The 8239-nt window shown below is 40.9% G+C and overlaps 1 pseudogene; it reads left to right on the top strand.

Annotated features, from left to right (window-relative positions):
* The first annotated feature begins 407 nt into the window (after window positions 1-407).
* LOC146404488 (18S ribosomal RNA) lies at window positions 408-2185 on the top strand (annotated as a pseudogene).
* The last annotated feature ends 6054 nt before the right edge of the window (window positions 2186-8239 follow it).

Below are 8239 nucleotides of genomic sequence, written 5' to 3'. Positions count from 1 at the left end.
TGTCCACAGTAAGCCTAAGATCTGGAAACTTTGCATTTGGGAAAGGAACTGACCCCTACCTTACTCTGCTCTGGTGAGCTCACACAATCCTTAGTTCAAGTTGTCTCAGAGCCAGGCTTTGTGACTGGACAACTTGGCTACATCCACCACTGTCCACAAAATGCAAGCATGTTTTGACTACCCTTGCCCCAGCCCCACTCCCATGCCACCAAGGGGGTTGTGCCTGGGTATGCCAACTAGGCAAATTTCCCTTGTTTTTTTCTGAGGATGGCCAGGCCCTGGTGTTTGCCTCACCCCTTTCATATCTTTGGGAAGTGCCACCATTCACTTCTGTTTTTCCAATGCCCTGTGTTCTACATGCCTGGCACACCTTTTAACTATCTCACATGATCTGGCTCCTTGTAGCATCCTCATTTGCCTGGTGAATGTTAACAGTCTCAAAGATTAAACCACACATGTCTAAGTATGGTAGAGTGAAGCTTCCAATGAACATTAAATAAGTTATGATTCCTTTCATAACTCAACCCTGTCATATTTTGATGATAACTTGTAATTCTAGAGCTAGTAGATACAGGCGGGTGCTGATCCTCTTAAGGGAGGATGCATGCATTTTTCAGATCAAAAACAACACTCTCCCCCTCCCCCTTGGCCCTGTAAGGTGGGTGGGTGCCAGTGGCTTTGGTGACTCTAGACAAACTTGGGCTGATCACACACCCCCTGTGGTTTGGATGACCCATTAAAAGTCTCCCCTATCAATTTTTATGGTAGTTACTCTTTCTCACATGGTGACCACAGACAATGGGCAATCCAGAAAGGGAGACTTAGAAATGGCTACAGCATCCAAGGAAGGCAGCAGGTGTGCAAATTCACCACTACTCACTGAGAAAGGTAGTGATATAATGTAAAAGCACAGGACTTTTTTGAAGCTATGTAACTGAAATGAATCCACATTAAATTCTCAAGGGTCCATTGAGGGTAAGTCTGGTTCCAGCAGCCATGGTTATTCCAGCTCCAAAAGTGTATATTATAAGTTGCTGCCATTATGAAGACATAGTTGGGTGTGGATGGGTGGCCTGCCATGAGGTGAGCCACTGCCTATCCCTTCCCCTTGCCTCATGGCATGCCCTTGATGCTCTTAGTTGAGTTTCCCATGGGGCTTGTAGCATTTACTTTGAAAAATATTGTGTTTAAAGTAGGCTTAAGCCACCTGGATCTGAATCTAGGAATGAAGAAATAGGACCACTGTTCTATTTTTTTTTAAACTAAAACCATGTTTAAGAGGGATGATTGGGACATTTACATTGTGTCACTAGAGGTGAGATTTTTGGACCAGTGAAGGATGAACCATAGTGAAAGCATTTACCAAGAATTTTCATTAATCAAAAGTGAAATTTGGATGTTTGAAGAGGATCAAATATCGTCTGACTGTAAACAATGACAACTAGCAATATGGCAGTGTCTTTCTAATGACCTGCTGGGAAACCAGTCTTTGGGTTCCAGGGGAAGCATGGTTGCAAAACTGAAACTTAAATGAAATGATGGAAGTGCACCACCAGGACTGGGACATATGGCTTAATTTGACTCAATATGAGGAACCTCACTCTGCCCAGAAACAGACAAGTTTGACAGACTGATAGCTCTTTCTTGATTCTGTGGGAGGTGGTGCATAGCCCTCCTTAGCTGGTGGAGTGATTCATTAGGTTAATTCTGATAACAAACAAGACTTTGGCATGCTAACTAGTTATGTGACCCCTGGGTGTCCTTCAACTTCTTAGAGGGACAAGTGGTCTTCAGCCACCTGAGATGGAGGAATAACAGGTCTATGATGCCCTTAGATGTCCAGGGTTCATGAATTACATCAACCAGCCTACTGCATGCCTACCCCACACTGACAGGTGCTGGTAACCCATCAAACTGCATTTATTATGGAGATTGGAGATTGCAATCACTTCCACAAAGGAAGAATTCCCAGTAAGTGCAGGTCATAAGCTTGTGTCAAGTACCTGCCCCTTGTACACATCACCCATGGCTGCTACTGATTGGATGGTTTAGTGAGGCTCTTGGATTGGCCTTGCTGGGGTTGGCATATGGACCTGGAAGAACACTGAGAAGATAGTCAAAGTTGACTAGAGGAAGTTAAAGTTTTAACAAGGTTTCCCTAGGTGAACTTGCAAAGAGATCATAAACAAGATCACATCAGTGTTGGTGATGGTCCAGACCACTTGAGAGCCTTCATCAGTGTGTTTTGGAAAGAGGAGGGAGGTAAGCATCTTAAGGTGAGAGGAGTGTTCTTGCACTTCTGTGGTTGTCAGTGGTCTTCAGGAGGGAAGGAAGAGATGGGGTATCATGAAGGGAATAGGGGAAGCCCCCTTGCCTTCCTCTGACAGTCTCCTTCATCCTTTTTCCTGACTCCCATCTTAGTCATCTGAGTGACCATGTCCATAATGCCTTCAACATGTTGCTCCTGCCAGATAACCATTTACCCCCACCCCAATGACTTCATCTCTGGCCAAGTCAAACCTCTGAAACTTCTGCACTTCTCAAGCTCTTAGGTGTGGTGGTTGTGGTCATGCAGGTCCTTGACTATTATGGAGCCCCTGCTGGCTGCCTCTTCCCATCCTGTACTAGTTCCTAGGTCATCAGCTTCAATCCTGCAACCCCTCTATGCATTTCTCCTTGCCCTCCAAACCTGTATCTTGCTCCTGTCTGGATATATTTACCTGTGTTCTTTTTCCCCCCTTCCCATTTTAGCCCCATTCTCTGTGGCAAGAAGTGGGATGAACGTGTAGGGAAGGGTGGGGGTTGTGGGTGACTTCAGACATCAGTATGCCTCAGGGGTGTTTGGCCACTGCCTGGTAGGTTACCCTCACATGTGTTCAACACTAACGTCTGCTTCCTATAAGTTGTAGTAGATGGAGGAATGTGGTGGTTGGTAATGAGGTGGAGACCATGTGGTGCCTCACATGTTATTTTCTTTTTATATATATATTCATTACTCAAACGAATTTATCATCACATCTGTAGTTGTATAATGATCATAACAATCTGATTTCATAGGATTTCCATCCCACAGCCCAGGCACATCCCCCCACCCCCCAAACTGTCTCCTCCAGAGACCATAAGTTTTTCAATGTCTGTGAGTCAGCATCTGTTCTGCAAAGAAGTTTCGTCTGTCCTTTTTTCAGATTCCAATGTCAGTGAAAGCATTTGATGTTGGTGTCTCATTATATGGCTGACTTCACTTAGCATGATAGTTTCTAGGTCCATCCATGTTGCTAAAAATGCTGGTATTTCATTTTTTTAATGGCTTAGTAATATTCCATTGTGTATATGTACCACATCATCTGGATCCACTCCTCTGTCAATGGACATTTAGGTTGTCTCCATGTCTTGGCTATTGTAAAGATTGCTGCAATGAACATCGGAGTACATTTGTCTTTGTGAGCCGTGGTTTTCTCTGGGTTGATGCTCAGGAGTGGGATTGCTGGATCCAATGGGAGTTCTATGTTTAGTTTTCTGAGGAATCTCCATACTGTTTTCCACAGTGGTTGCACCAATTTACAATCCCACCACAGTGTACTAGGGTTCCTTTTTCTCTACACCTTCTCCAGCACTTATTGTTTGTAGACTTTTGGATGATGGCCATTCTGGCTGGTGTAAGGTGGTACCTCATTGTGGTTTTGATTTGATCACTCTAATAATGAGTGATGTTGAACATCTTTTCATGTGTTTCTTGGCCATCTGTATGTCTTCTTTGGGAACTGTCTGTTTAGATCTTCTGCCCATTTTTGGATGGGGTTGTTTGCTTTTCTGGTATGGAGTTTCAGAAGTTGTTTATAACTTTTGGAGATGAATCCCTTGTCAGTCGATTCACTTGCAAAGATTTTCTTCCATTCTATGGGTTGTCTTTTCATTTCATTTAGGGTTTCCTTTGCTGTGCAGAAACTTTGAAGTTTGATTAGGTCCCATTTGTTTATTTTTGTTTTTGTTGTCAATACTCTAAGAGGTGGATCTGAGAAGATGTTGCTGTCATTTATGTCAGAGAAGTGTTGGGCCTATGTTTTCCTCTAGGAGTGTTATAGGGTCTGGTTTTATATCTAGGTCTTTAACTCAATTTGAATTTATTTTGTGTATAGTGTTAGGAGGTGTTCTCATTTCCTTCTTTTCCATGTGGCTGTCCAGTTTCCCAGCACCACTTATTGAACAAGCTGTCCTTTCTCCACTGTATAGTCTTGCCTCCTTTGTTGTAGGTGAGTTGGCTGTAGGTGCATGGGTTGATTCCTGAGCTTTCTATCCTGTTCCACTGATCTACATGTCTGTCTTTGTGCCAGTACCATGCGGTTTTGATGATTGTTGCTTTGTAGTATCATCTGAAGTCGGGGAGCCTGATCCCTCCAGCTCCATTTTTCTTTTTAAGGATGTCTTTGGCTATTCTGGGTCTTTTGTGCTTCCAAACAAACTTTAAAATATCTTGGTCGAGTTCTGTGAAAAATGTCCTTGGTAATTTGATAGGGATTTCATTGACTCTGTAGATTGCCTCAGGCAGTATAGTCATTTTGATAATACTAAGTCTTCCAATCCACGAGCATGGTATATCTTTCCATCAATTTGTGTCAACTTTGATTTCTTTCATCAGGGTCTTACAGTTTTCAGAGTACAGGTCTTTTGTCTCTTTAGGTAGGTTTACTCCTAGGTATTTTATTGTTTTGAATGTGATGGCAAACGGGATTACTTCCCTAATTTCCTTTTCCACTCTTTCATTGTTAGTATATAGAAGTGCTGTGGATTTCTGTGTATTGATTTTGTATCCTGCGACTTTGCCAAATTCATGGATGAGCTCTAACAGTTTTCTGGTAGAGTCTTTAGGATTCTCTAGGTATAGTATCATGTCATCTGCAAATAGGGATAGTTTTACTTCTTCCTTTCCAATTTGGATTCCTTTTATTTCTTTTATTTCTCTGATTGCTGTGGCTAGGACTTCCAGAACTATGTTGAAGAGTAGTGGTGAGAGTGGACATCCTTGTCTTGTTCCTGATCTCAGCAGGAATTCTTTCAGCTTTTCACCATTGAGAAGGATGTTTTCTGTGGGTGTGTTGTATATGGCCTTTATCATGTTGAGGTAGGTTCCCGTTATGCTCACTTTCTGAAGGTTTTTTATCAGAAATGTGTGTTGGATGGCTTTTTCCACATCTATTGAGAGGATCATGTGGTTTTTATTCTTCAGTTTGTTAATGTGGTGTATCACACTGCTGGATTTGTGGATATTGAAGAACCCTTGCATCCCTAGGATAAATCCCACTTGATCATGATGTATAATCCTTTTAATGTATGGTTGAATGCGGTTTGCTAGTATTTTGTTGAGGTTTTTTCATTGATGTTCATCAGTGAAATTGGCCTGTACTTTTCTTTTTTTGTGGAATCTTTGTCTGGTTTTGGTATCAGGGTGATGGTGGCCTCATAGAAGGAGTTTGGGAGTATCCCTTCCTCTGCAATTTTTTGAAATAATTTCAAAAGGAGAGATGTTACTGCTTCTCTAAATGTTTGATAGAATTCGTCTGTGAAGCCCTCTAGTCCTGGGCTTTTGTGTGTTGGAAGTTTTTTAATCACAGTTTCAATTTCAGTTCTTGTGATGGGTCTATTAATCTTGGTTTAGTCTTGGAAGATTGTACTTTTCTAAGAATTTGTCCATTTCTTCTAGGTTTTCCATTTTTTTGGCATATAGTTGCATATAGTAGTCTCTTATGACCCTTTGTATTTCTGTGATGTCTGTTGTTACTTCTCCTTTTTCATTTCTAATTTTATTGATTTGTGTCCTCTCTCTTTTTTGCTTGGTAAGTCTGGCTAGGGGTTTATCAATTTTGTTGATCTTTTCAAAGAAAAAGCTTTTCGTTTCATTGATCTTTTCTATGGTTTTCTTTGTTTCTATTTCACTGATTTCTGCTCTGATCTTTATGATTTCTTTCATTCTACTAAATTTAGGTCTTGTCAGTTCTTCTCTCTTGAGCTGCTTTACATGTAAAGTTAGCTTGTTTGAGCTTTTTCTTGTTTCCTGAGGTCGGCTTGTATTGCTATAAACGTTCCTCTTAGAAGGGCTTTTGCTGCATCCCATAGGTTTTGGAGTGTCATATCTTTGTTGTCACGTGCTTTTAGGTATTTTTTAATTTCCACTTTGATTTCTTCAGTGATCCATTGGTTGTTCAGTGGCATGTTGTTCAGTCTCCATGTGTTTGTGTTTTTTGCAGTTTTTTTCTTGTTATTGTTTTCTAGTTGTATGGCGTTGGGGTCAGAAAAGATGCTTGATATGATTTCAATTTTCTTAAAGTTACTGAGGTTGGATTTGTAGCCCAGGATATGGTCAATCTTAGAGAATGTTCCATGTGCACTCGAGGAGAATGTGTATTCTGTTGCTTTTGGGTGGAAGGTCCTATAAATATGTATTAAGTCGATTTGTTTAATGCATCATTCAGGGCCTGTGTTTCCTTATTGATTTTCTGTCTCGTTGATCTGTCCATTGCTGTGAGTGGGGTGTTAAAGTCCCTCACTATGATTGTGTTATTGTTGATTTATACTTTTAATGTTGTTAGCAGTTGCCTTATATATTGTGGTGAACCTGTGTTGGGTGCGTAGATATTTAAAATTGTCATATCATCTTCTTGAATTGATCCTTTGCTCATTATGTAATGTCCTTCTTTGTCCCTTAAAATGTTCTTCATTTTAAAGTCAATTTTGTCTGATATGAGTATCGCTACTCCAGCTTTCTTTTGATCCCCATTTGCATGAAATATTTTCTTCCATCCTCTCACTTTCAATTTGTATGTGTCCCTAGAAGTGAAGTGGGTCTCTTGAAGACAGTATATATATGGGTTTTGTTTTTGTATCCATTCAGCCAGTCTATGTCTTTTGGTTGGGGCGTTTAGTCTGTTCACATTTAAGGAAATTATTGATATGTATGTTCTTATTGCCATTTTATTAATTGCATTGGATTTGTTTTTGTTCTTTTATTTCTTTCCTTCTTCTCTTGTTCTTTTCTGCCTATAGAAGTTCCTTTAGTATTTGTTGTAAGGCTGGTTTAGTGTTGCTGAATTCTCTCAGCTTTTGCTTATCTGTGAAGGTTTTGATTTATCCTTCAAATCTTAATGAGAGCCTTGCTAGGTAGAGTAATTTTGGTTGGAGGTTTTTTCCTTTCATCGTGTTAAGTATATCATGCCACTCCCTTCTGGACTGCAGAGTTTCTGTTGAAAAATCTGCCAATAACCTTATTGGGGTTCCCTTGTACGTTGTTTCATTTCCCTAGCTGCTTTCAAGATTATCTCTTTGTCTTTAATTTTGGTCAGTTTGATTAATATGCATCTCAGTGTATTCCTCCTTGGGTTTATTTTGTATGGTACTTGTTGTGCTTCCTGGATTTGAGTGAGTGATTCCTTCCCCATGTTAGGGAAGTTTTCAGCTATTATCTCTTGGAATATTTTTTCTGTCTCCTTCTCACTCTCTTCTCCTTCTGGTACCCCTATAATACGTACGTTGGTGCATTTCACATATTCCCAGAGTTCTCTGAGACTCTCTTCATTTGTTTTCAATCTTTTTTCTCTTTTCTGCTCTGCATCCATAATTTCCACTAATCTGTCCTCCAACTCGCTTACTCGGTCCTCTGCCTCCTGTATTCTTCTGTTAGCTGCTTCTAGTGAATTTTTTATTTCAGTTATTATATTTTGCATCTCTTCTGGTTTAAGTTTTATATCTTGTATCTCTTTGGTCAGAGTGTCCTGTAAGTTATCCATCTTTGCCTCCAGACTATTTCCAATGACTTGCATCATCTTCAGCATCAACAGTCTAAAGACTTTTTCCTGAAGGCTAGGAATCTCCTCCTCACTTAGCTGATTTTCTGGGGTTTTCCCTTTCTCCCTCATCTGAGTTATAGTTCTCTGTCTTTTCATTTTTATAGGTTTTTGGTGTGGTGACCTTCTTACAGCTAATAGAGTTGTAGCCTCTCGTACTTCTGATGTCTGCCCCCCTTGTGGCTGAAGTCAGTATGGGGGCTTGCTGTAGGCTTCCTGATGGGAGGGGCTGATGCCTGCCCCCTGGTAGGTGGAGCCGATTCTAATCCCTCTGGTGGGTGGGGCTTAGTCTCTTGATAGGATTAGAGGCAGTTGTGTGCCTGAGGAGTCTTAATAGGTAGCATGTTTGTTTACTGAGGGAAGCGTGTGTGATCCCACCTGGGTTGTTTGCCCTGGGGCTTCTC

This window comes from Sus scrofa, chromosome 3 (assembly GCF_054392235.1).
Source record: "Sus scrofa isolate SSC_HxYL_T2T_F1_AM1 chromosome 3, Sscrofa_HxYL_maternal_Yorkshire_Landrace_v2.0, whole genome shotgun sequence".
Taxonomy (NCBI): Eukaryota; Metazoa; Chordata; class Mammalia; order Artiodactyla; family Suidae; genus Sus; species Sus scrofa.
This window is presented reverse-complemented; position numbering and strand designations above follow the sequence as displayed.